Genomic DNA, 26,712 nt, shown 5'->3' on the forward strand with positions numbered 1-26,712 from the left:
TGAACAAAGATCTAAATAAAGTGAAGCAACAAATCAAAGAGATCAGGGGAGAAAGTGTTCCAGGAAGAGAAATAGCAAAAGCCAAGGCACAGCCAGCTGGTATGGCTGGAAATTTCAAGAAGTACCAAAGAAGCCAGGGTTGGTGTATGAACAAACAAGGCAATGAAAGGCGATGAGGTTAGAGATGTTATTAGGTATGTGAGGGTAGCTATATCCTGCAGGGCCTTATGGACATGGACCCTAATGAGGACTTCAAGTTTTATTTTGAGTGAACTATAAACTCCTGGAGGGTTTTGAGTATAAAAGTCACATAATCTTACGTCAGGTTTAAAAGCATCACTGGCTGATGGGTAGAGACTATAATTGAAATAGGCAAAAGCAGAAGCAGGGAGATCAATTTGGAAGCTGTTGCTATTTTCTGAGTGATGAATAATGGTAACTTGAAATAGAATAACAGAAGTAAAGATTTGATAAGAACTTGGTTTGTATCCATTTCAAATATTCAGCTAAGAGAAATCACTAATGGATTGATCATGGGGATGTGAGAAAGACTCAAATAAGAGATTTAAATTAAAACTTATTTAAATTTTGGTCTGAGAAATTGGAGTAATTGAGTTACCATTTAGAGAGAGGGATAAGTTTGGGGAAACATAACTTTTTTCAAGGAGAAATAAAGGATTTAATTCTGCATAAATTTAGCTTGAAATGCCTATCAGACATCTAATTGGTAAGCACCACTGTAAGTGAATCCATTAAAACGGGGAAACTTTTGTTTTTATGGATACTGTAACTCCTTGTCTTGAAAAATAAATCTCAATGCTTATTTTATTTCATTTATAAGCTTTCATTTTATATTTAGAATTATATTGTTATTTTACAGGTTTCCTGAGGAAGTTATATACAAATATTAATTTTTAAGGATAAATCACATGAAAGTATCTATTTCATATTTGTCTTTTGGGGGCTTCCTTGTGGCGCAGTGGTTGAGAGTCCGCCTGCCGATGCAGGGGACACGGGTTCGTGCCCCGGTCCAGGAAGATCCCACATGCTGCAGAGTGGCTGGGCCCGTGAGCCATGGCCACTGAGCCTGCATGTCCAGAGCCTGTACTCTGCAACGGGAGAGACAGCAACAATGAGAGGCCCGCGTACCGAAAAAAAAAAAAAAATTTGTCTTTTGCATCAATCTTAAAGTGGGTCAGTTCTTCAAAAGTTATTTCAGACCTTCATTGGTCTCTCTTGGTATTTAACGTATTCTCTAGTGGAGACATAAATCATACACATTTCCATGTTTTTCCTTCTTTTATAGTAACTATTCAAATGCCACCAGCTCCTCACACATCCATAGCATTGTGTGAGATTTGAGAAGCTTATCATGATTTCTAAGGCATCTTACATCTTCTGTAAGTCTTAAAATCTAATTTCATAAGTTAATTGAATCATTGTTGCATTGTTATTTGATGTTGTTGATAGAGAGAAAGGTTGAGATAGTGAACTAAGATAAAGACAAGTGCTAATTTTATGTGGACTCAGTTCATTAGTAAATCATTTTATTTCATGATGACTTTGCTGTCACTCTAGTGAGAGTCCAGGCTACCTCTAAGCAAGACAGGATGGATAATTTCTGTGGGGAGAGACTACCTTTACACAATCAAATAAATTCTATGGCTTACTAATATTCCAGTTGTGAGAAGGAATACAACCAGTGATGCTGAATAACTGATACCTGGTTTTAAAGACATGAAATATTAGAGAAAGCTCCTTTAATGTGTTAAATTTTTCCTCTCATTTTTCAAAGCTATTCTAAACACACATTCCAAAGGATTTATGCCATCTTGGAACATATATCTGGAAGATTGAAAAGCAGTGTTTTTCCTCAGTGGTCCTTATTCACACAGAAGAATGTGTATCTAAGTCAGACTTCTTAAGTAAGCAGAAGGAAACCATTTACCTGCATTGGGAATATTCTTGAAAATATGCTATTAACAGTCTGGTAAATTACCATTTTAATGATACAATGATGTTTTGAGATCACAATCAGAAGGCAAAAGTAAATAGGCTTTTGAGTATCTAAAATGTTTTGCCATGAACAAGATGAGACAAAAATCAGTTGCAAAGAACTGACAGTGCCAAGTGACTTGCAGGAAATGTACAAAGTGCAGAAGGCTTAGTTTGTGCTATGTCAGGTTGATACACAATTTGTTTAGCATATATTGAGGGCCTGAATGGTTAGGAAATACAAAGGTGATATAGTTAGGGGAAGTACACGTGAATCTACTTTGTTAAATCCCAAGTGATTAAACAGGGGGGTGTATGTGATATATGTACCTTGACTCTTAGGAACACTTCAGATGAAAAGTTATATTTTTATTAATGTTTTCTTAAAGAGAGGAAAAAATAACAACAACATAGGTTCCTCTGAAAATAACCTGCTATAAATGAGTAGTGGAGGGAATGGAAAGAAATCATGAAACAAATGCATTAGTAAATAAATGTTTCTCTCTATATAAAGATGATTGATAAATACAAATATAGATATAAACATAGATATAGATAGATAGCTATATAGAAAATTAAAGAAAATGATACCATATTATGGAATAAAAAGACAAAACATAGTTTCTATCAAAAATATCTTACAGGTAAGTGGAGGAAGAAAAACACATAAACCTGAAATCATAATAAAATGTGCTATACTCATTACTAACTGCTGCACAAAGCATCAAGAAAATACAGAGTAAGGTAGATTGTATAGCAGATTTTAGTTGTTAGCATATTTTTAAAATGCATGGTCTCTGGAAACTAAATATATAAACATAAGGGGAAATAACTAATATGTATTTTAAAGAGACTGTACACATTGAAAGAGACTCAGATAAAGATATATTCTGAGGAAACTAAAACTGCAGAGCAGAACAAATAATTCTGCATGGGTTACTAGTGCAAAAAACATTTTGAGAATCTGTCAACTTTCCATGGAAACTGGGAGAGGCATGACAAAAATTTAAATAGAACATACTGGATGAAGAGGTCAAGGAAGAAAGATTAAACCTGTGAATACATGGTGAAGTTACAAGAAAAAACTATATTCAGAGAGAAAGCCATAATGTAACAACAGTGAAAAGAACTTAACATATCATTCATATCAAGAAAATATAAAATAAAGTAATATAAACTATACAAAACTTTAAAAAATAACATTCAATTTATAAACATAATTAACAAAAAAATGAGAATTAACATCAGTTTATTGAAAAAGTAGACGTTTGTTTAAAATTGATGCCTAGAAATCCATAAAATTAAATAGAACACATTTTAAAAGCATAATATCATCTAATTAATGAAAAGGCAAAGGACTTGGTCAGGCACTTCACAAATGAATATTTCCAAATAGTTAAGGAATGTATGAAATGCAAAGAAAGTTATCAGAGAATATAATAAAGGGCCTAGAAATAGCTCCATATATTCAATTTGCTTTAGATAAAGGTACCAAGACTATTCATTGGATAATGGATAGACTTTGCAACAAATTGTGGAGGAATAACTGGATGCTTGTATGCAAAAAAGAGATTCCTAACACGTACATCACGACTCACACAAAAACTAACTCAAATAAAGCAATTGACATAAATGTAAAATAAAAAAACTATAAGATTCATAGAAAAAAACAGAAGAAAACTTGTATGGCCTTGTGTTTAGCAATGAATTCTTAGATACAACACAAAAAACATTATATAAAAGAAAAAAATAATAAATGTGACTATCAAAGTGAAAAATTTGGGGGCTTCCCTGGTGGCACAGTGATTGAGAGTCCGCCTTCCGATGCAGGGGACGTGGGTTCGTGCCCCAGTCCGGGAAGATCCCACATGCCACGGAGTGGCTAGGCCCCTGAGCCATGGCCACTGAGCCTGCATGTCCGGAGCCTGTGCTCCACAATGGGAGAGGCCACAACAGTGAGAGGCCCGCATACCACAAAAAAAAAAAAAAAGAAAGAAAGAAAAAGAAAAATTTTGTTCTGTGAAAGACATTTTAAAAATGGAAAAACAACACATGATTTGGAGTTAATATTTGCAAAACACATATCTGATAGAAAACTTATATCCAGAATATATATAAATAACTTAAAATTCAATGATAAGGAAATTATAACCCATTTTTTAAACAATAGGAAATAATTGAATAAGATGATTCACCAAAAAATATATATATGATAGCAAATAATCATATAGAAATATGGCTCAGCATCATTAGTTATTAGGGAAATACAATTTTAAATAATAATGAGATAAACAAGATATCAGTAAATACCTATTATAATGGCTAAAAAGAGAAAGAAAACTGAGCAATACCAACAATTGCAACTCCCATACATAGTTGCTGGAAATTGAAAATGGTAGAGCCACTTTGGAAAACAGTTCAGCAGTTTATAATAAAGTTAAATATACATTTATTACCAAACAATTATATTTCTAAGTATTTAACCAAATTAATAAAAATTCTATATTTAAGTATTTGTAACAACTTTATTCACTATTGACAAAAACAGAAATTACTCTAGATATTTATCAGCAGGTGAACAGATAGACTGTGGTACATCCATAGACGTAATGCTAATCAGGAATAAAAAACTTAGAAACTACCAATTCACAAAAGAGTATGAATGAGTTTCAAAAAGCTACACAGTGTATGCTTCCACTTACATGATATTCTGGAAAAGGTAAAGCTAAAGGTATAGGAAAATGATCAGTGGACTGGGGGCCGGGGCAGGAGTAAGGAGGGAGGTAAACTCAATAGGACAGCTCAAGTTCATTTTGGGGATGATGGAAATATTCTGGATGGTCAGTACATTTTTATAATGTGTGAATCTCTGAAAACAAATTATTTCCAGAGTTGACACATGTTTTTTTGCAAAGTAAAATGATCAGAGATATACAAATTAAAACCACTATGATAGTCTACCATACTCAAGATGGAATGGTCAAAATTAAATAAACATGAAAGCAAATAAGTAAATGACAATGTTAAGTATTTGAAGATGTGGAACATTTGGGATTTTATATCCTGTGGGAGGGTAACTTGGTACAGCCACTTGGGAAATTTTTTTTTAAATTAACCCCTAAGTTAAATGTATGCATATATTATGACCCAGAAATTCTACTCATATATAAGCAATACCATATATATAAACATAAGTGTTTGCCCATGTACTTGTGCCTGTCTATCTATCTATCTACCTATCACCTATCTATCTCTAAAATGCATGTACAATGTTTGAAGTTTCATTATTCATAATTGTCCAAAACTGGAAATACCACAAAAGGTCAGCAACAGTAGAAGAGAGATATACTTTTGGATATATTCCTGTAATGGAATACTAAATAGGAGTGAATTGAACAAAGTGGCCCTGTACATCACTATCATAATTATAATGCTATGTAATGGAAACCAGACACAAAAGGTCCATACTGTATTATTTTATTTATACAAAATTCAAAAAGAAAAAAAAAGTAATCTAGGTGTGTATTAGTTTTCTACTGTTGCTACAGAATATCAACACAACTTTAGTGTCTTAAAACAATACAAATTTATTCTCATACCATTCTGGAGGACAGGAGTCTGAAATGGGTCTAACAGAGCTAAAGTCAGTGTGTTGGCAGGGCTGCATTCCTTCTGGAAGCTCTATGGGAGAAACCATTTCCTAGCCTTCCCTAGCTTGTAGAGGATGCCTGCATTCCCTGGCTTGTGCCCCCTCGTTTCATCTTCAAAGCCAAGGATTGCTTCACTCCAACTTCTGCTTCTGTTGTTACATCTCCTCTTACTCTTACTCTTCTGCCTTCTTCTCCTACTTATTAGAGTCCCTGGGATTACACTGGGCCATCCTGGATAAACCAGGATTATCTCCTTATTTTAAGGTCAGTTGATTAGCAACCTGAATTCTTTCTGCAATCTTAATTCCTCCTTGTTATGCAACATAACATATTCATGGGTACCAGGGATTAGAGCATGGCCATCTTTGGGGGACCATTATTCTCTGTACCACTAGGTGATAGCAGTTGGACTGTTGGTTACATTTTCAGGATAGTAATAACCTGTAGGTGGCACTAAGGAGTTTGTGGATGCCAGTAACATACTGTATCTTGATTGAGTTGTCCTTACAGGGTTATGTTCCCTTTTTGGTAATAATGGGGAGGGCTTCAAGTACTAAATTCATAATTTTTTTCACACTTTTAATTCATATATTAAATGTCACTAAAATAGTACATAAAAACACAAGAAAGGGATATGTAAAATGATTTTTAATCTAAAAGAATATGAAACATTATATAAGAATAAAAGGATCATTTTAAGAAAAATTATCTTTTTTTTTTCCAGAAACGGACTATATATATGCCTAAATTGCTTTATGAAGAAGCTGTTATATTGAAGAAAACTTTAAAATTTAAGGGAAATCGGTTTTTGATGATAGAACATTTAACAAGATAATGTATTTGAATCATATTGTGTACTTGTGTTTATCATAAACACAACACCAAGAGCTGACAAAAATATCTCTTAAGATTCATGTAAGGAGTAAAAATAAAAATAATGTAATATGAAGTATCTTGGAGATAATAAGGTGACAACCTCAAAATAAAGTTGATTAAATCCATCATGAACCATAGAGTACCATACAGTCATGCAAAATATATTATTGTAAATATTGGACCTGTATGATCTCTCATAACATACATAATCACAAAATGAGAATATTGTCTCAGAGCAGGGTAGAATTATGAAGAAATTTATGTTTGCATTTTTATCTATATATTTTTTTCTGAATTCATAAAATATGGATTTTAATTTGAAAATAAATTAACTTTAAAAACTAGTTATACTCCCTCTTGCGAGAGTACTGGAATCACAACTAACTGCTGAACACTCATTGACAGGAAGACACTGGAACTCACCATAAAAGATAGCCCAAATCCAAAGACAAAGGAGAAGCTGCAATTAGATGGTAGGAGAGGCACAATCATAAAAAGATCAAACCACATAACTGCTGGGTGGATGACTCACAAACTGGAGAACAATTATACCACAGAAGTCCACCCACTGGAGTGAAGGTTCAGAGTCCTGGCAACAGGAGGAGGAATTCCCAGAGAATCAGACTTTGAAGGCTAGCAGGATTTGATTGCAGGACTTTGACAGCACTGGGGGAAACAGAGACTCCACTCTTGGAGGGCACACAGGAGCAGTGAACCCATAGAAGACTGAACCAGATCTACCTGCTTGTGTTGGAGGGTCTCCGGCGAGGTGGGGGTGGCTGTGGCTCACCATGGGGACAAGGACACCAGCAACAGAAATTCTGGGAAGTACTCCTTAATGTGAGACCTCCCAGAGTCCACCATTAGCCCCACCAAAGAGGCAGATAGTCTCCAGTGCTGGGTTGCCTCAGGCCAAACAACCAACCAGGAGGGAACACAGACCCCTCATCAGCAGACAAGCAGATTAAAGTTTTACTGAGCTCTGCCCACCAGAGCAACACCACTAGCTCTACCCACCACCAGTCCCTCCCATCAGGAAGCCTGCACAAGCCTCTAAGATAGCCTCATCCACCAGAGGGCAGACAGCAGAAGCAAGAAGAACTACAATCCTGCAGGCTATGGAAAGAAAACCACATTCACAGAAAGACAGACGAAATGAAAAGGCAGAGGACTATGTACCAGATGAAGGAACAAGATAAAACCCTAGAAAAACAACTAAATGAAATGGAGATAGACAACCTTCCAGAAAAAGAATTCAGAATAATGATAGTGAAGATGATCCAAGACCTCAGAAAAAGAATGGAGGCAAAGATTGAGAAGATGCAAGGAATGTTTAAAAAAACCTAGAAGAATTGAAGAACAAACACCTTAAAGAATTAATGAAAAAACAAACAGAGATGAACAATACAACAATTGAAATGAACAATACACTAGAAGGAATCAAAAACAGAATAACTGAGGCAGAAGAATGGATAAGTGACCTTGAAGACAGAATGGTGGAATTCACTGCCGCAAAACAGAATACAGAAAAAAGAATGAAAAGCAATGAAGACAGCCTAAGAGACCTCTGGGACAACATTAAATGCACCAACATTCGCATTATAGGAGTCCCAGAAGAAAACGAGAGAGAGAAAGGACCTGAGAAAATACTTTAAGAGATGATAGTCGAAAACTTCCCTAACATGGGAAAGGAAATAGCCACCGAAGACCAGGAAGTGCAGAGTCCCAAGCAGTATAAACCCAAGGAGAAACATGCTGAGACACATAGTAGTCAAATTGACAAAAATTAAAACAAAAAAAAATTATTAAAAGCAGCAAGGGAAAAATGACAAATGACATACAAGGGAACTCCCATAAAGTAAACAACTGATTTATCAGCCAAAACTCTACAAGCTAGAAGGGAGTGGCATGATATATTTAAAGTGATGAAAGGGAAGAAACTACAACCAAGATTACTCTACCCGGCAAGGATCTCATTCAGATTTGATGGAGAAATCAAAAGCTTTAAAGACAAGCAAAAGCTAAGAGAATTCAGCACCACCAAACCAGCTCTACAACAAATGCAAAAGGAACTTCTCTAAGAGGGAAACGAGAAGAAAAGGACCTAAAAAACAAAGCCAAAACAATTAAGAAAATGGGAATAAGGACATGCATACTGATAATTACCTTAAATGTGAATGGATTAAATGCTCCAACCAAAAGACACAGGCTCACTGAATGGAAACAAAAGCAAGACCCATATATATGCTGTCTACAAGAGACCCACTTCAGACCTAGGGACTGAAAGTGAAGGGATGGAAAAAGATGTTACATGCAAATGGAAATCAAAAGGAACCTGGAGTAGCAATATTCATATCATATAAAATAGACTTTAAAATAAAGAATGTTACAAGAGACAAGGAAGGACACTACATAATGATCAAGGGATTAATCCAAGAAGAAGATATAATAATTATAAATGCATATGGACCCAACATAGAAGCATCTCAATACATAAGGCAAATGCTAACAGCTATAGAAAAGGAAATTGACAGTAACACAATAATAGTGGGGGACTTTAACACCTCACATACACCAATGGGTAGATAATCCAGACAGAAAATTAATAAGGAAACACAAGCTTTAAATGACACAATACACAAGATAGATTTAATTGTTATTTATAGGATGTTCCATCTGAAAACAGCAGATTACACTTTCTTCTTAAGTGCACATGGAACATTCTCCAGGATAGATCACATCTTGGGTCACAAATCAAGCCTTGGTAAATTTAAGAAAATTGAAATCATAACAAGCATCTTTTCCAACCACAACGGTATGAGATTATAAATAAATTACAGAGAAAAAAAAGTAAAAAACACAAACACGTGGAGGCTAAGCAATACATTACTAAATAACCAAGAGATCACTGAAGAAATCAAAGAGGATATCAAAAATATAGCTAGAGACAAATTACAACAAAAATGCGATGATCCAAGACCTATGGGATGCAGCAAAAGCAGTTCTAAGAGAGAAGTTTTACAGCGATACAATCCTACCTCAAGAAACAAGAAATATCTCAATAAACAACCTAACCTTACACCTAAAGGAACTAGATAAAGAAGAACAAACAAAACTCAAAGTTAGTAGAAGGAAAGAAATCAAAAAGATCAGAGCAGAAATAAATGAAATAGAAACAAAGAAAACAATAGCAAACATCAATAAAGCTTAGTTCTTTGAGAAGATAAACAAAATTGATAAACCTTTACACAGACTCATCAGGGAAACGAGGGAGAGGACTCAAATCAATAAAATTAGATGAAAAAGGAAAAGTTACAACAGACACTGCAGAAATACAAAGCATCATAAAAGAGTACTAGAAGCAACTCTATGCCAATAAATGGACAACCTGGAAGAACTGGACAAATTCTTAGAAAGGTATAACCTTCCATGACTGAACCAGGTAGAAATAGAAAATATGAACAGACCAATCACAAGCACTGAGATCGAAATTGTGATTAAAAATCTTCCAACAAACAAAAGTCCAGGACCAGATGGCTTCACAGATGAATTCTATGAAACTTTTAGAGAAGAGCTAACACCCATCCTTCTCAAACTCTGCCAAAAAACTGTAGAGGAAGGAACACTCTCAAACTCAATTCTACAAGGCCACCATCACCCTGATACCAAAACCAGACAAAGATACTACAAAAAAAGAAAATCACAGACCAATATCACTGATGAATATAGATGCAAAAATCCTCAACAAAATACTAGCAAACAGAATCCAATAATACATTGAAAAGATCATACACCATGATCAAGTGGAATTTAACCCAGGGATGCAAGGATTCTTTAATGTATGCAAATCAATCAATGTGCTACACCATATTACCAAATTGAAGAATAAAAACCATATGATCATCTCAATAGATGCAGAAAAAGCTTTCAGACAAAATTCAACACACATTTATGATAAAAACTCTCCAGAAAGTGGGCACAGAGGGACCTTACCTCAACATAATTAAGGCCATATACAACAAACCCACAGCAAACATCATTCTCAATGGTGAAAATCTGAAAGGATGTCCTCTAGGATCAGGAACAAGACAAGGATGCCCACTCTCATCACTATTGTTCAACATAGTTTTGGAAGTCCTAGCCATGGCAATCAGAGAAGAAAAATAAATAAAAGGAATACAGATTGGAAAAGAAGAAGTATAACTGTCACTGTTTGCAGATGACATGTTACTAAACATACACAATCCTAAAGATGCCACCAGAAAACTTCTAGAGCTAATCAACGAATTTGGTAAAGTTGCAGGATACAAAATTAATGCACAGAAATCTCTTGCATTCCTATACACTAACAACAAAAGATCAGAAAGAGAAATTAAGGAAACAATCCCATTCACCATTGGAACAAAAAGAATAAAATCCCTAGGAATAAACCTACCTAAGGAGGTAAAAAACCTGTACTCAGAAAATCATAGGACAAAAAAAAAAAAAAAAAAGAAAACTATAATACACTGATGAAAGAAATCAAAGATGACACAAACAGATGGAGAGATATACCATGTTCTTGCATTGGAAGAATCAATATTGTGAAAATGACTATAGTACCCAAAGCAATCTACAGATTCAACTCAATCCCTATCCAAGTACCAACGGCATTTTTAAAGAACTAGAACAAAAAATCTTAAAATTTGTATGGAGACACAAATGACCCCAAATAGCCAAAGCACTCTTGAGGGAAATAAAACGGAGCTGGAGGAATCAGACTCCCTGACTTCAGACTATACTGCAAAGCTACAGTAATGAAGAAAATATGGTACTGACACAAAAACAGAAATATAGATCAATGGAATAGGATAGAAACCCCAGAGATAAACCCACGCATCTATGGTCAACTAATCTATGAAAAAGGGGGCAAGGATATATAATGGAGAAAAGACAGTCTCTTCAATAAGTGCTGCAGGGAAATCTGGACAGCTACATGTAAGAGAATGAAATTAGAGTACTACCTAACAATTTTGATTGACATATATACACTAATATGTATAAAATAGATAACTAATAAGAACCTGCTGTATAAAAAATTTTAAAAAATAAAATTCAAAAATTCAAAAAAAAAAGAACACTTCCTAACATCATACACAAAAATAAACTCAAAATGGATTATAGACCTAAATGTAAGACTGGACATTATAAAATTCTTAGAGGAAAACATAAGAAGAACACTCTTTGACATAAATCACAGCAAGATCATTTGTGACCCACCTCCTAGAGTAATGGAAATAAAAGCAAAAATAAACAAGTGGGACCTCATGAAACTTAAAAGCTTTTGCAAAGCAAAGGAAACTATAAACAAGACAAAACGACAACTCTCAGAATGGGAGAAACTATTTGCAAATGAATCAATGGACAAGAGATTAATTTCCAATATATATAAACACCTCATGCAGCTCAATATTAAGAAAAAAAGAAACCCAATCAGAAAGTGGGCAGAAGACCTAAATAGACATCTCTCCAAAGAAGACATACAGATGGCAAAGAGGCACATGAAAAGCTGCTCAACCTCACTAATTATTGGAGAAATGCAGATCAAAACTACAGTGAAGTATCACCTCACACCGATTAGAATGGGTATCATCAAATAATCTAAAACAACAAATGCTGGAGAGGGTGTGGAGAAAAGGGAACCCTGTTGCACTGTTTGTGGGGATGTAAATTGATATAGTCACTATGGAGAACAGTATGGAGGTTCCTTAAAAAACTAAAAATAGAGTTACCAGATGACGCAGCAATCCCACTACTGGGCATATATCCAGAGAAAACCATAATTCAAAGAGATACATGCACCCCACTGTTCATTGCAAAAGTATTTACAATAGCCAGGTCATGGAAGCAACCTAAATGTCCATCGACAAATGAATGGATATAGAAAATGTGGTACATATACACAATGGAATATTACTCAGTAATAAAAAGGAACTAAATTGGGTCACTTGTAAAGATGTGGATGGACTTATAGACTGTCATACAGAGTGAAGTAAGTCAGAAAGAGAAAAACAAATATCGTATATTAACTCATATATGTGGAATCTAGAAAAATGGTACAGATGAGCTGGTTTATAGGGCAGAAATAGAGACACAGATGTAGAGCACAAACTTTGGACACCAACGGGGTAAAGTGGGGTGTTGGTGGTGGTGGGATGAGTTGGGAGATTGGGATTGACATGTATGCACTAATATGTATAAAATAGAGAACAAATAAGGACTTGCTGTATAAAAAAAAATAATAAATTTTTAAAAACTATTTATATACACACACATATATATAAAACATGTATATATATATAAATATCTATGCATATATACACATATATACACATATATATGTACACATGTGCATATACAAGTGTGTATATATATATGTATATAGGTATACCTATATATTTTTATTCATCCTTTTCATTTTTCTTCATAGTACTTATCAGGATCTTGCACAGAGCATTTATTTATTTATTAAAAAATAAGTTGGTCCATGACAGCAGTGTTTTTGTGTTATTTAGTGCTGTGGAACATCACCCACTTTCAAAACAGTGAATTTCTTAGTGATGGTATCTTTATATGATAGCCTTTGTATTTTATTTAAACTAAATATTTCTTCTATATATTTCATATTCCAATGTAATTTTAGTGTTTTCAAGGTTTTTAAGTATACACATATTCTATGACACTGTATCTTTCACTAGATAAAATGTGATATTATTTATTCCTAATTATCATTTCTGGATGTAAACAGTTTTTAAAGTTTATTATTGCTTCCTTTTAATTTTCTTTCATAGACTTCTTCCACTCTTATTATGCTTTCCTTGAGCTTTGCTATTTGGACCTCTATGAATACAGGAATGCACTAGAGTTTTATACAGATATTAGAATATGTTGCACAGTTTAAATTTGAATAAGTGTATTTTTTCAGTGTGTTTATAGAAAACACTCTATGTTTTTGTTTATATCCCAGTATATAAAGTAGATATTAGGCAGATAATTATTTTAAAATAAGTAAACTAATTGAAATTACCAAATGCCTTCATTTAGCAAACTTATACACACCATAAACTTTTCTACTTTTCTTGGTGTAGCCTTAACTCAAAGACACATAACTAATTCACAATAGTTTATATCTAAGTACAGTAACTAATATATCAGTCTGAAGTTAGCAAAACATATTTTGTAACTTTTTCTGAAATTTTCCTCAAAACAGTAATTCACCCGTAACGTCTCTGGCTGCTGTATTATCAGAAGTTTCTCTTTCACCTCTCTTAAATCATAAAGTGATGTGCACAATTCTTATTAACTCCACTGTGTAGAAATCTTTAGGAAGTGATGGATGTGACTATTCCCAAATGAAGCAGCTACCAGCTTTCAGAACTACAAAGGTGATTGCTGAAGATGAAGGACTGCTAAATTCTGTGGGAGAGAGAATTTTTCTCTTAAGGTATGATAAAGGACAGCAACTTCTGTGTTAATTTACTTTTCATTTTGCTTTAACTTCTTCTTTTTTTTAACTTAAGTTTTCTAATCCATTTTCAACTCAGAAGTGGCTTATGAAGTATAAGTAAAAAAAAGCTATAAAAATATTTTCAGACACCAAAACTACTTGTTTAAATAGAATGACAAATAAAGCACAGTTTGATAATTTCATCACATTTAACTCAGTAATTCCTCTACAAACTTAATAATGGTCTTGCTAAATTGACCATATTTCTTTTTCCTGCAGCCACTGATTCAGTGAGTCTTGCAGTTGTTAGTGGTCCTAACAACTCTAGAATTCACAGTTCCTTGTGAGTTTTTGTCAGTATAGTATTATAGCTACATACAACCAAAACAGAATTAGCTTTAGGATTTTGAAGTATAATTTAATTTAATTTTTATGTGCTTATAGTAAATTATATAGTCATGTAATGTGAACATACAGTTTCTTTTTTGTGTTTTTGTCATTGTGCAAGAAATCATTCCTTTCTCAATATATGCTTTAAAAATAAACTAGAGCACATCCACAAATGCCTAATTCCATTTTTGATATGTTTATGTAGGCGTAAAAATGAATGAGTGAATCCTACAAACCTAACTATATGGATCTGCCGACATTTTTAGAACCTGTCCTGTTGATAATAATGAGAGTGGCATATTTTATTAGATGTAGAGTTCTGTGCTGTTTAAAAAATATCATTTATTTCACCAATATTTATGTAAATGGATTGTAAAATATTCAGTGAGTGCTGCATTTGTGTCCCTTTCCTTTCCAGTTACTGATCAGGAAGCTAGAATGAATTATTATTGCCAGCTTACTCAAAAATTTGAATAATTTAAATATTATTTGCTTTCTTTCCCATGTCATAATTTAGCACTGAACTATGTTAACTACATGTGGTCCTAGCAAACTAGAGGTAAGGGAATTCAAAACTGACTTGTATTTGGCTGGTGTGTAAAACACTCTCTGCAAAATAATCCACCTGTGTTAGAATTTTAATTTTCTTTTAATCCTTTTGGACGGCTGCAGGTTTGACTAGCTTCAAATTAAAGGGTAACAATAATAGCAATGAAACAAAGATAATAATAGATAACATTTATTGAGCTGATACTATGCAGCAGGCAATATACTGTGAGTTTTACCAGGAACATATCATTTAATCTTCACAAAATTCTACATTAATTACTAATATATTATCTGTAACATATGAGGGGATTAATTTGTAGAGAGATTGACTTTTCCAAGGTAAAGCATCTTGTCAATGGAGGAATTTAAAACATTTTACATCCAGTTTCTCTAACGCAATCATGTGTGACTACATATCTGAGTTGTCTCCACACAACACATTTTAAAGGAAAGTAGCTCTAATGGTAGCTCTTGTTGAGGGAAGTTCAGTAAGTGTATAATATATTTTGATTGACAGAAGTTGCCAACCCCAAAGGCCATAACAGATAATCAGACTTATGCTTTTCCCATTCATTGGTCCTCCTTTCCAAAATATTAGTGTATCTTCTCACTTTTTCAGATTTCACAGATTATTACATCTAAAATAGGATTTTTAATCCCATTGCTTGTTTTCCTCCAAATGATCACTAAAATTAGACATATTTAGGGATCAAATTAGCTATGTGCTCTGAATATATTTTATCAAATTTGTCAAGGAAACCTGTCGAAGATAAAATTTTTTAGAGAAAATGTAAGCAGAAACAAAAATAAATAAAGTATATCAAATAACATTTAACACATAATATATCATTGAATAAAATAAACCATGATTTTGTATCCAAGAATAGGTGAATTACATGCTTTTTAATGAAGTATTATTTTAAGAGTAGCAGGAAATTTAGCAATGTTAACAAAAATAAGTGCTGTTAAATTCCTAATAAGATTCCTTTGTAATTCTTTCCTTAAAAGTAGTGCTTATAATTGTGTTCACTAGTAATTGGTGTGGTTTTAAATGTGTTATTTACCAGAACAAACATTATCCTTTCGTGACAACAAAACAAATTTCTATCTCAATTGAAAATTCAATATCATACATAAGAATAACAATAGCTGCATTTATATTCAAGAAAATAAACAGGCATGCTTGTGTACCATAACCACTGGTAGTAGTATTGATCTGAATTTTCTAGTCAAAGTGATAACACATACATACGTACACACATGATCATGAATACCAGAAATTATGAGAAAACACTATCATTATTGCAGATGGCACCGTTCTCCTGAATATTCCTAAATATAAAGCAAAGTAGAAAAATAATTAGAGGGTTCAATTATATGGTTGCATAAAATAAATAATAAAATAAAATCAATATTCCTTATCCATCATCAATAGGGAAATATAGAAATTGTGAAAAATTCCACCAATAGGAGCAAGGTGCAAGAATAAACAGATCAATTCAACAGAATAGTAAGTACAAAACAAAAAAATTCAAACATATGTGGCCACTTATTTTAGGAAAAGTGAGATTAATCTTTTTAGTATCCTTATGGAAAAACTATAGAATTTGAGTCTTATTTCAACTCATTCTTGAAAATCAATCCCAGGGAAATTGTAGATCTAAATGTTGATGTTCAAACTATAAAGAAAACATGGAAGAGTGATTTCAGGGCTTTAAATTTTTGATTTTTTTTACATATAACACAAACATTGTTAATCTTAAGGGAAAACATTTATAAACAGAAATTGCACTAAAATTTAATGTACAAGTTTGTTCATCATAACACCCCCCCCTTTTTTTTTTTTGTGGTACGTGGGCCTCTCACTGTTGTGGCCTCTCCTGTTGTGGAGCACGGACGTGCAGGCTCAGCAGCCATGGCTCACGGGCCCAGCTGCTCAGCGGCATGTGGGATCTTCCCAGACCGGGGCACGAACCCGTGTCCCCTGCATTGGCAGGCGGACTCCCAACCACTGTGCCACCAGGGAAGCCCCATAAAACCTCTTTTTAAGAGTGAAAAGAAAACTATGGAATAGTAGGAGATATATGCTACATGTATACCAAACAAAGATTCTGGGCCAGAAAGATTTAACTTCTGCATGTTAAAAAGAACATATTGGAAATATAATTTTAAATATATTTTATAAAAATTGGATATCCAGCTGGTTAATAAGAATATAATAGTTGTTCAAACTCAATAATGAACAAGAAAATGTAAACTAAATCACTATATTATGCCACTGCATCTCCTCTGGATAAGTAAAAATGAAAAAAAAAAAAAGTAAACTAAATGATAATGCTGTGGGTTGAAATGTTTGTTGAATAGTAAGAATGCTCACGACTGCTGCTGTATGTAAATTATTACAAACACTTTGAAAAAGTCTTTAATACTATTTGATTGGAACATATACATTGTCTTAGATAGATATTTACATCTAGATCTAGATCTATATTATACAGATGTAGATATAGGTACAACAAAAATGCATAGATAAGTACGCCTATAGATGTACACACACATATACCTAGCACCACTCTTCATAATAGCCCCATTTAGAAAAAACCTAATGTTCAATAGTAGAATGAATTAAAAAAGACATACTATAAGGGTGTTGCCCAACACAACTGTTACCAGATATAGAACATTTCTATCACTGTGGTAAGGAAGAAACAGAACTAATCTGTGCTACACACAAAAATACAGATGAATTTAACAAACATAAATTTGATTAAGAGAGAAGAGGAACAAAAGGAGGAATACTGTATCATTCCATTTACATGAATTACAGGCAATCTAATCTATGATGTTAGAAGTCATGATGTTTATTTTTCTTTTGTGGAGTAGGAAGGAGTCAATGATTGAAAATGAGCATAAAAGGAAGTTTCCAAAATACAGTTAACATTTATTTCTTAATCTGGGTAGTAGCTACACTGGTATATTCACTTTGTGACAGTTCATAAACTTTTCACATATGATTTGTTCACACTCAGTAAAACATGTTATTTTAAAGAATCAGGAAAAAATGGAAAAGGAAACCTGAGAGGTCAAAATAATTAGAAAACAAAACCAAAATATTAGTTTAACATCTTTATTTAAGTGTTATCAATTTTCACCTTGTCAGGAAATGCATTTCTTATATTCAGTGTATATAATTATATGAATACAAATTAATAGAAGTTTAACTCAAAAATGTGAAATATATTGTATGTTATATAGGACATAAGCCATCTGTTCAAACAATTTGACAACATGAATTTTTACAGGCTAAATTAAATATGTACAAATTTGAACTTTCATATAATATGTTACATTGAAGAAGGTCATATCTGTACTGGGAAATAATTTTAATAAATAATTTTACTGGAATTGTACTCCTTACATTACAAAGGGGTACCTTTCCAGTTGAAGAAAAATACAGCTGATGCATTAGACTCTGTTTATCTACACGGTTTCCGTGTTTCACTGATGTGAAAACAAGATCTTTTTAGCTTAAGTGGGTAATTGAATTCTACCTAAACTGGCAAGTATAATTGGCAAAACATCATATTGTTCATTGTCAAATGTCACAAGTGTCAAATATCACAATATCAGTTTCAGTACCAGTTTCTTGAAATCCTTTTTTATAAAATAGCTTAAATATGTGAAACATAAACAGGAGTTTCCTTGTAAAACTATTACTGAATTTCAGGAAACAGTTGATCCAAGCTTTTCTTGCACCATTTGTTTTTAAAGTCAAGGTCACTTTCTGCATGTGACATTTAACCTAGTAACACAACATATTAAAAAGCAATTCAGTTTAAAAAGTGCTGTTCTAAGTGAAAAAAGTGTATTAGTTTCTGCTGTATAATGCAGTGAGTCAGCTACATGTATACCTATATCCCCTCCCTCTTGGACCTCCCACACACACCCCGACCACCATCCCACCCATCTAGGTCATCATAGAGCACCAAGCTGAGTTTCCCGTGCTTTATAGCTTGTTCCCACTAGCTATCTCTTTTATATATGGTAGTGTGTATATGTCTATCCTAATTTCCCAATTCGTCCCACCCTCCCCATCCCCCCTGCGTCCACATGTCTGTTCTCTATGTCTGTGTCTCTATTCATGCCCTGCAAAAGGTTCATCTGTACCATTTCTCTAGATTCCACATATATGTGTTAATATACGATATTTGTTTTTCTCTTTCTGGCTTACTTCACTCTGTATGACAGACTCTAGGTCCGTCCACATCTCTACAAGTGACCCAATTTTGCTCCTTTTTATGGCTGAGTTATATCCCATTGTATATATGTACCACATCTTTTTTATCCATTCATCTGTCATTGGACATTTAGGCTGTTTCTATGTCCTGGCTAAACTAACACAACATTGTAAAGCAATTCTACTCCAATAAAAAAAGAAAAAAAAAAAAAGGAAAGAAAAAGCTAGATAGAAAAAGATTATTTCCAAAGGGTTAGACAAGAAATTGATAGTGGTGCTTGCCACTGAGGAGGGCGCTGGCTGGCCAGGGCACAGAAGAACTAATCGCCATTTTATATTAAATACTGGTTTGTACTCTTTGAATTCTATACACTATTCATTCCAAATAGATTAAATCATTTAAATAAAGCAATGTCAATCCAAAAAAAAAAAAAAATCAAAAAAGTGGAAGACAGGATCTACAGTATATTTCTCTGTGCTCCTAATTTCCCAATACCCCTCAGCACAGGCCCTAGAACACCTTCGAGAAACTACTAACGGGTGATCAGAAGACAGCTTAAGAATCAAACAACAGTTTTACTTAATTTTTCAGGTTATTGAAATAAAATACATGAGAAAGATGAAGCATTTTATTCAGTATCATATATTTGGTCAGTGGTAAAATGAAGACAGAATTTTCCTCACCTTAAAAAAATGTTTATTTGCAATTACCAGCTACAGTCTTTCCACTCGATACTACATCTAGAAAGTCTGGAATTATACTTACAGTGTAAGGAAGTATGTTGACTTGCTAAGGTAAATTTTTCTCCACATTTTAATTTTTTTTTTCCTGCTCAAGTCTTTCATTACCAGAATCCTGGGGTTGAGAAAGATACAAAAGTGTTTTCAGGAATTTCTAATTAGTTTTTCCAGCTTCTTTGCAAAACTTCTCATGTTTTTGTGAAAATGAAAAATTTTGTAACAAATTTGGTGTCCAGGGAAAAATATCATTTAGATGAAAGGAAATAAAATTTACTTCTTATCTCATAGGATAATTGAAGAAAAATCTCTCTCTCTCTCTCTCTCTCTCGCTCTCGCTCTCGCTCTCGCTCTCGCTCTCACTCTCACTCTCACTCTCGCTCTCGCTTTCTGTTTCTTCTGACTGGATATAAACAATCATGAGTTATCTTTCACCCTGAATCAGAATTACAATGTAACCACACACTTTAATTTCTTCTTCTTTGTCAAATTTTTTGTCACAATGCTGCCACTGGCCTTTAATATTATGTTACCGCATTTTTCTAAAATATCTTCTAACAAGTAATGTATTTTAAAGACATTATTTGTATGGAATTCCTATTTAATCAAATATATATAATATAAACAAATATAAAATTTATATTCAGTTCCATTTATTATATCATTGTTTGAGCTACTCAAGATATCAGAATATAGTCATAAGCAAAATCTTACTAACATACATAGTATTATGCTTGCCTTTATATCTGGCAGTTTTTTCCAAGACCAGCATGAGAAGAGTAATCAACAAAGAGGCAAAATACCCTGTAAAGGTTTCTCTCAAATCAACAGTATTCATTTAGATTTATGTATCCCCATGCTCTCAAATGTCTAAATTATTTGTAATAATCTATAAAGGTCCAACTCTCAAGGTACTTATATTAGAGATGGAGTAATTGTGACTGGATAATTTATAGAAGGGACTTATATACTGAGTAGTAGGCAAGGATGTGTTTAAAAGTCAAAGATCTAAATTTGTCACTCATAATATCTTTGCTACTCTATAGAACTGCAATTATGCCAGCACATATAAACTATATATAAAAATTATATTTACATACATTTACATTTGCCTAAAAATATGGGAAAGAAATAATGGTTCTAAAACAAGAGTGAAACTTTAAAATTATATCTATATATACAATACATATGTAGATATATAAGAAGTCGATGCCATATATCTCTGGGACAAGTACCATGTATTAATTTAATCTGAGGAAAATAATACAAATATTGATTAATACAGAAGGGATAGCTTACAATATACTTTATAGACATTTTTTTCATCACACAGCTTTTGATAAATGTTGTAAAGTTATGTACACCAAATTATTTCACAGTAAAATATATAACATGAGAAAAGTGAGATATATAAGATAAAATTGATTAAAATAAAGATTGTTATAGGATTACTTTTAAAACCTGTAACTCAAAATTCTGCTGGGGTAATTGAATTTCCTTACTTCAGCCCAGAATAGTTTTATTTTAGTTTATAGTTCACAAGTCTTTTGGTTCCAGATGATTTTGTTTCACCTTCATAATTGGTAATATTTTTATTCTGTACCATTTTATCCTTTTGTTTCATTTGGTAAACTTTTAGAGCACCCCTTATATACTAGCCAATATTCTAGACACTAACAATACAGTAATATTTCTTTTTTAAGCCCTCAAAAAACTACATGTTTGAGGAAATAAACAATGCTATATTAGCAATAAATCAGTTTTGCTATTACATTTACTCATTTAATCTTCAAAAAATCTTTATGAGGTAGGTATGCTATTAACTCCGTTTCAAAATGAAGACAATGAAATATTGAGTAAAACTTCAGAGTACAATGTTGTAGATATGGGCTCACACTTAGCACTTAGGAAGTATGACTTTATGACTCCAAGATTCCTGCTCATAACTGTTATATATGAGTTTATATACATATATATACATATATATGTGTGTGTGTGTATATGTGTATATATATATATATATATATACAGATACACACACACACGCACATACATATGAAAGAGAACAAATGTAGAGAGATAGGAAAGCAGATGAGAGGTACATAGATAGAATTTCTTTTCATTTGCATATTTACCTTAACTTATCCTTTATAAAGAGTGAGTTCACTCAAGGATATAATCAAAACTTTTTTTTCAAACAAATAAAAGAAATCAAAACTGTAAACTTATAAGAAAAACAATTAAAGGAAGTGATAATAAATCCGTCCTCTCATTAAGAAGAGTGTCTGTTTTTACATTATGTATGATTTGGAACAAAAATCTTTATAGATTGGGTATATTTTTTGAGATACCTTTATCTGGTTTTGCTCTGATCCAGACAGCGCTTTTTCTGGGAGATGCTGACAAGAAGCCAAGGGCATTGACCGGCAGCTGTGGCTCCAAGGTGTCATCTAGTATTTGGTAGCTGAGGAGGTGGTGGGATTCGGCGTTACCATGTCAGAGGGTGGATGTGCCCTCTGAAGAAACGAGGAGGGGTTTTGAGCGACAGAAAGAATTAGACTTGTTCTTAGGGAACTGAAGAACCAAGACTCCAGACTAGAAACGGTTGTCTTTAAAAAAATCCTAAGCTTATTCCTATGATTATTTTACAATGTATTTCTCTATAAAGTGATGGAGCAGAGGGTTGAGGCTCCAAGCGAAAGCATCTGAGCTGTGCCCTGCCCACCTCGACCCTGCTTGACACAGCCCTTCAGAGGTGTGAGTGGGGTGAGGATGGCACAGGGAATTTAACTACTGAGTCATGCTGTCTCCACGTCTGTCATACAGGCGTCTATCAGGAGCCTTCATCCTAAGGTGAATACTTCTCAAACACGAAGACTTGTCCTCTGTAATGTCCCACCCACGGAACTCTTCACTATTTGACCTGCTCAGGTCCAGATGGCACAGAACACACGCTGGGGGTGGAGACAGCTGACATTGTTGCTACTGATGCTTCCTCTTCTCCTTCTCTCTATTCCACAGGCTACTCCTACACTTCCTCCTCCTCTTCTTCCTTTCTCCTGTTTCTTCTTCTAATCCTATTTTTTCATTCTGTATTTTGAAGCACCTTGAATTTATCTTCTTTTACATTGATTCAATTTTTTGCACAATAATTTTTTTCTCAATACTGCCCAGAAATAGATAAACAAAGCATGTTTGCTATGTCCATCACACTTTGATTACAATCCCATCAGTTGATTTTCTTTTATGCTGTTGCCTTTCATCTCAGTGAATTCTCCCTTTTGATTTGACTTTTAATTTTATGTTTCAAATAAATACCTTTAAGTTTCAAATGAATTCTGGCTCTCTTTTTATTTTCAGATTTACTGCTTATATCCTATATGCACTACTTATTCTCTAAAATTTTTATTTTAAAAGAGACTCTTCATGGTGGTGAGGAGATTAGGAAACAAGGGGTTTTTTTTGTTTGTTTTTGTTTTTTTGTAATCCTACCAGGAAAGCCCATACAGAGGAAGCAATGCATAGGTTGGTCAGTAACTCATGAGATGAATTGTAATGAATGACTCTGCCCAGTTTTAGGATGTTGATAAAAGTTAATGTAACTACATTATACAACTGGTCTTCTAATATGGAATAGAGATGTCTGTTGAGAGTTTAGCTAAGCTACTCCATAGTATTGCTGCCTCAGCATCCATTTTGTTTGGCCAAGTGGGCTGCAGTGACCTGAAACTGACAGTAGCCCCCTCATGCAAGCACATGCCCTAGAAAGCAGCCCACAGAGTCACAAGTATGTATAGATTCCTTATGTGACTTCCCCAATGGCCCTTGTGATCAACAGTCTTCCTTGCCTCCCATATCCTTTCTTTATGTGCCTTTTAGATAAGACTAAAACTTTGTCTTACCCTTTGGCTTACCCTAACCTCACTCTTTTGGTTTGAATTGACCAATTGGGCCTTAACCCCAAAACATTCTGCTCACAGACTAAAAAAGTCATGTGACTTAGAAGTCCTTCCTGTTTGACTCTGTGCCCTGCATTGATCTGCTCATGCAGCCCCTTCTAAGCTGCTGGGGCCCATTCTAAGCTGCTGGGTACTTCTACCAGGACCTATTTGTAATAAACTTCTCTATTTCAGTTTCTCTTGCGGTCTGTTATTTAACCACAGCTCATCATCTGATAACCTGTGCTCCACTCAATAAGTATTAATTTGACAAATTCATAACAATCACTTTGAAGTAAGATACTTAAGTACACACTTATATTAAAGTGGCTTAAATTGGCATGGGTGATTTTTTGCTTCTGGCTACACACACTCACACACAAAGCTAACTATAATATGCATTAGGACTAGGAGTGGGCTTGTAGACTTTCAAAGTAAATGTCAAATTGGCTTCAGCATTTTGTCAGTCTGTGTGCATGGGATGGGGGTGGTGGCAGGAAGGACTGTGGATACTTCCCTTGAATGGGAAGTTATAAGGCATTCAATTTAGTTCAACTTATATTTTAACTAATAGACTTACTTTTTATTTTTTTAATGTTTTCCAGCTTTTTTTCAGTCTTTGTCACCATGCTATAAAGCATTTTTAATATTAAAGTGTTGTTTCTAAAAGACTGGATGAAAAATAGTAATAACTATGAAAATAGAAGGAATGCGGTCCTTCATTGCCAGGCAAAAGATGGGCATGAAAATATATTGTCATTTAGTCTGTTGCAGGAAACAAATTTTCCTTATTGCCAGTGTTATGCATAAGAATATATTCCCCAAGTAGTTAATAAATGAAGTTACATCATTCTTTAAATTTGATAATCTACAAAATGACAATGATTGAAGTCAATACCCTAGTCAGGGGCATAAGATGCAGAATAGGATTATAATAAGTATGTACATAGACATAGCTTATAGATTTACAAAATGACGGTCCTTAAACCTATTACAAAACACTTCCCCCAAGAATCGAGCAACACAGAAATGTCTCTAACTGCCCCACTATGTATAATAAGTGTAAGGGCAATATGAAAGACCAGGATAAGAAGCAGAGGAATGGAACAGAGAAGGAGGTAGGAGCTATAGAGGAACTGTGCTAAAATCCCTGGAACACTATATGGAGGTGGTATTTGTAAGCACACGTTTAAGAGATATTATGAACACAGAATGTATAAAAAAATAATAATATGAGCACATATGCTGGCATTTTATTATTAAAACATTAGCATGTTGTTCCTTCTACAATGGCAGTGGTTTACTAAGCTGCCTAACCCACACGTAACACAAAGTGTTTTGCTATAGCTATTGCTGAAGAATCAGTTAGGCCTTGCCAAAATATAGAGGGAGAAAACAATAAAACAGCTCAAGAAAAAAAGATTAGATTGTTTTACCATTTCATGTGTCACATACCCTCCACATTACAGAGGACCAAGTAATCAGCTTTATTTCTGACTATAAATGATAGATTAATAAAGTGAGCCATATTGTGGCTAAGAACTATTTGGTAGTATATTCTATTATGGGTTTCTAATATCCTTTGAGAAAAATTGTTATATAACAATTGTTATATAGCAACTTGTTCTCCTTGGTTACACGTCAGATTTACATTGATTTTTGAGACCTAATTATGAGGTGGACTATATGTTCAGGGTCTGGCAAGAGTCAAGATTGCAGAACTGGTGAAAAGGAGTGAATAAGACTCCCAGAAGAGTTTCAGGGTTTGAATTTCTTTATGTCACACGTGAAAAACCACCAGATTATTCCCACTGGCAAAGGGGCTCTTAAAAGTTGACAGAATAACATGTTCTATGAATATTAGTCATAATTAACATTCACTGGGCTCATGACCACACAAGCATAAATTCTCATGGGTACATAGAATGGACATCACCTCCCAAGACAACAGCTTTTGCCACCACAGAGTTGCCAGTTTTCCAGCAAAAACCCCAGATGCCATGGTGTTTATCTCTAAGATAACAGCTAAATACACTAATTGTTGCAAGTTGAATATATCAAAATTTTGTGATGTGAAGGGGAGAGTGAACACTAGTATAGATATTAATATTGGATTTGGATTGACCACATCGTTTTGGCCTCTGGAAATGTCAGAAAATACTTCCTTAAATGCCAATTATTTTACCAAGGTGGTCCATAAAAAACTGGTTACTTCCAAGAACCCAGTTTAAAGACAAATAAATATAGCCTAGCATTCATAAGAAATCACACATTTTAATGAAAAGCTATTGAAAGACAGTATTCAAGAAAAAGAACTTCCTTAGAGAAGTTTCCCTTACAGTCAAGTTACAAGGATACAAAAAACAATAGAGTAACCCCTCTAAAAATAATTTCTAAAAACACGGTCTCAGTGTTTGCTCCTTTGTCTTTGAAACTCTGGGTTTTGCTGCTATGGATATTGTAGTACATGAAAGAGAGACAGCTATAATAACGGAGTTATTGACAATGAATATGCAAATCTGAATTCTAAAACTCCAGGAAGTTAATCTGAATTACAAAACTCCAGGAAGTTTCAGATTCTTGAAGCCAATAGGTCAATCAATAGGTTCAAAAAATAAGGTTGTTGCCCAATCAAATTAGTTACTATATAAAAATCTTATGATCGTGTCTAATACTCAGTAAATACCTGATAAATGTTAGCTATTTTAATTGCTACCACTACAGAGCTATAGTTTATTGTCTTGGTTAGTATCACAAAGCTTCTCTCATTTCCCCCCTCACTATATTCAGCTCCTTATTGCATTCCCCTCAAAGGAGATGCTACACAATTCCAGGAGTTCCCAAATAGCTTTC

This window comes from Hyperoodon ampullatus, assembly GCF_949752795.1.
Source record: "Hyperoodon ampullatus genome assembly, chromosome: 4".
In the NCBI taxonomy this organism is placed as follows: domain Eukaryota; kingdom Metazoa; phylum Chordata; class Mammalia; order Artiodactyla; family Ziphiidae; genus Hyperoodon; species Hyperoodon ampullatus.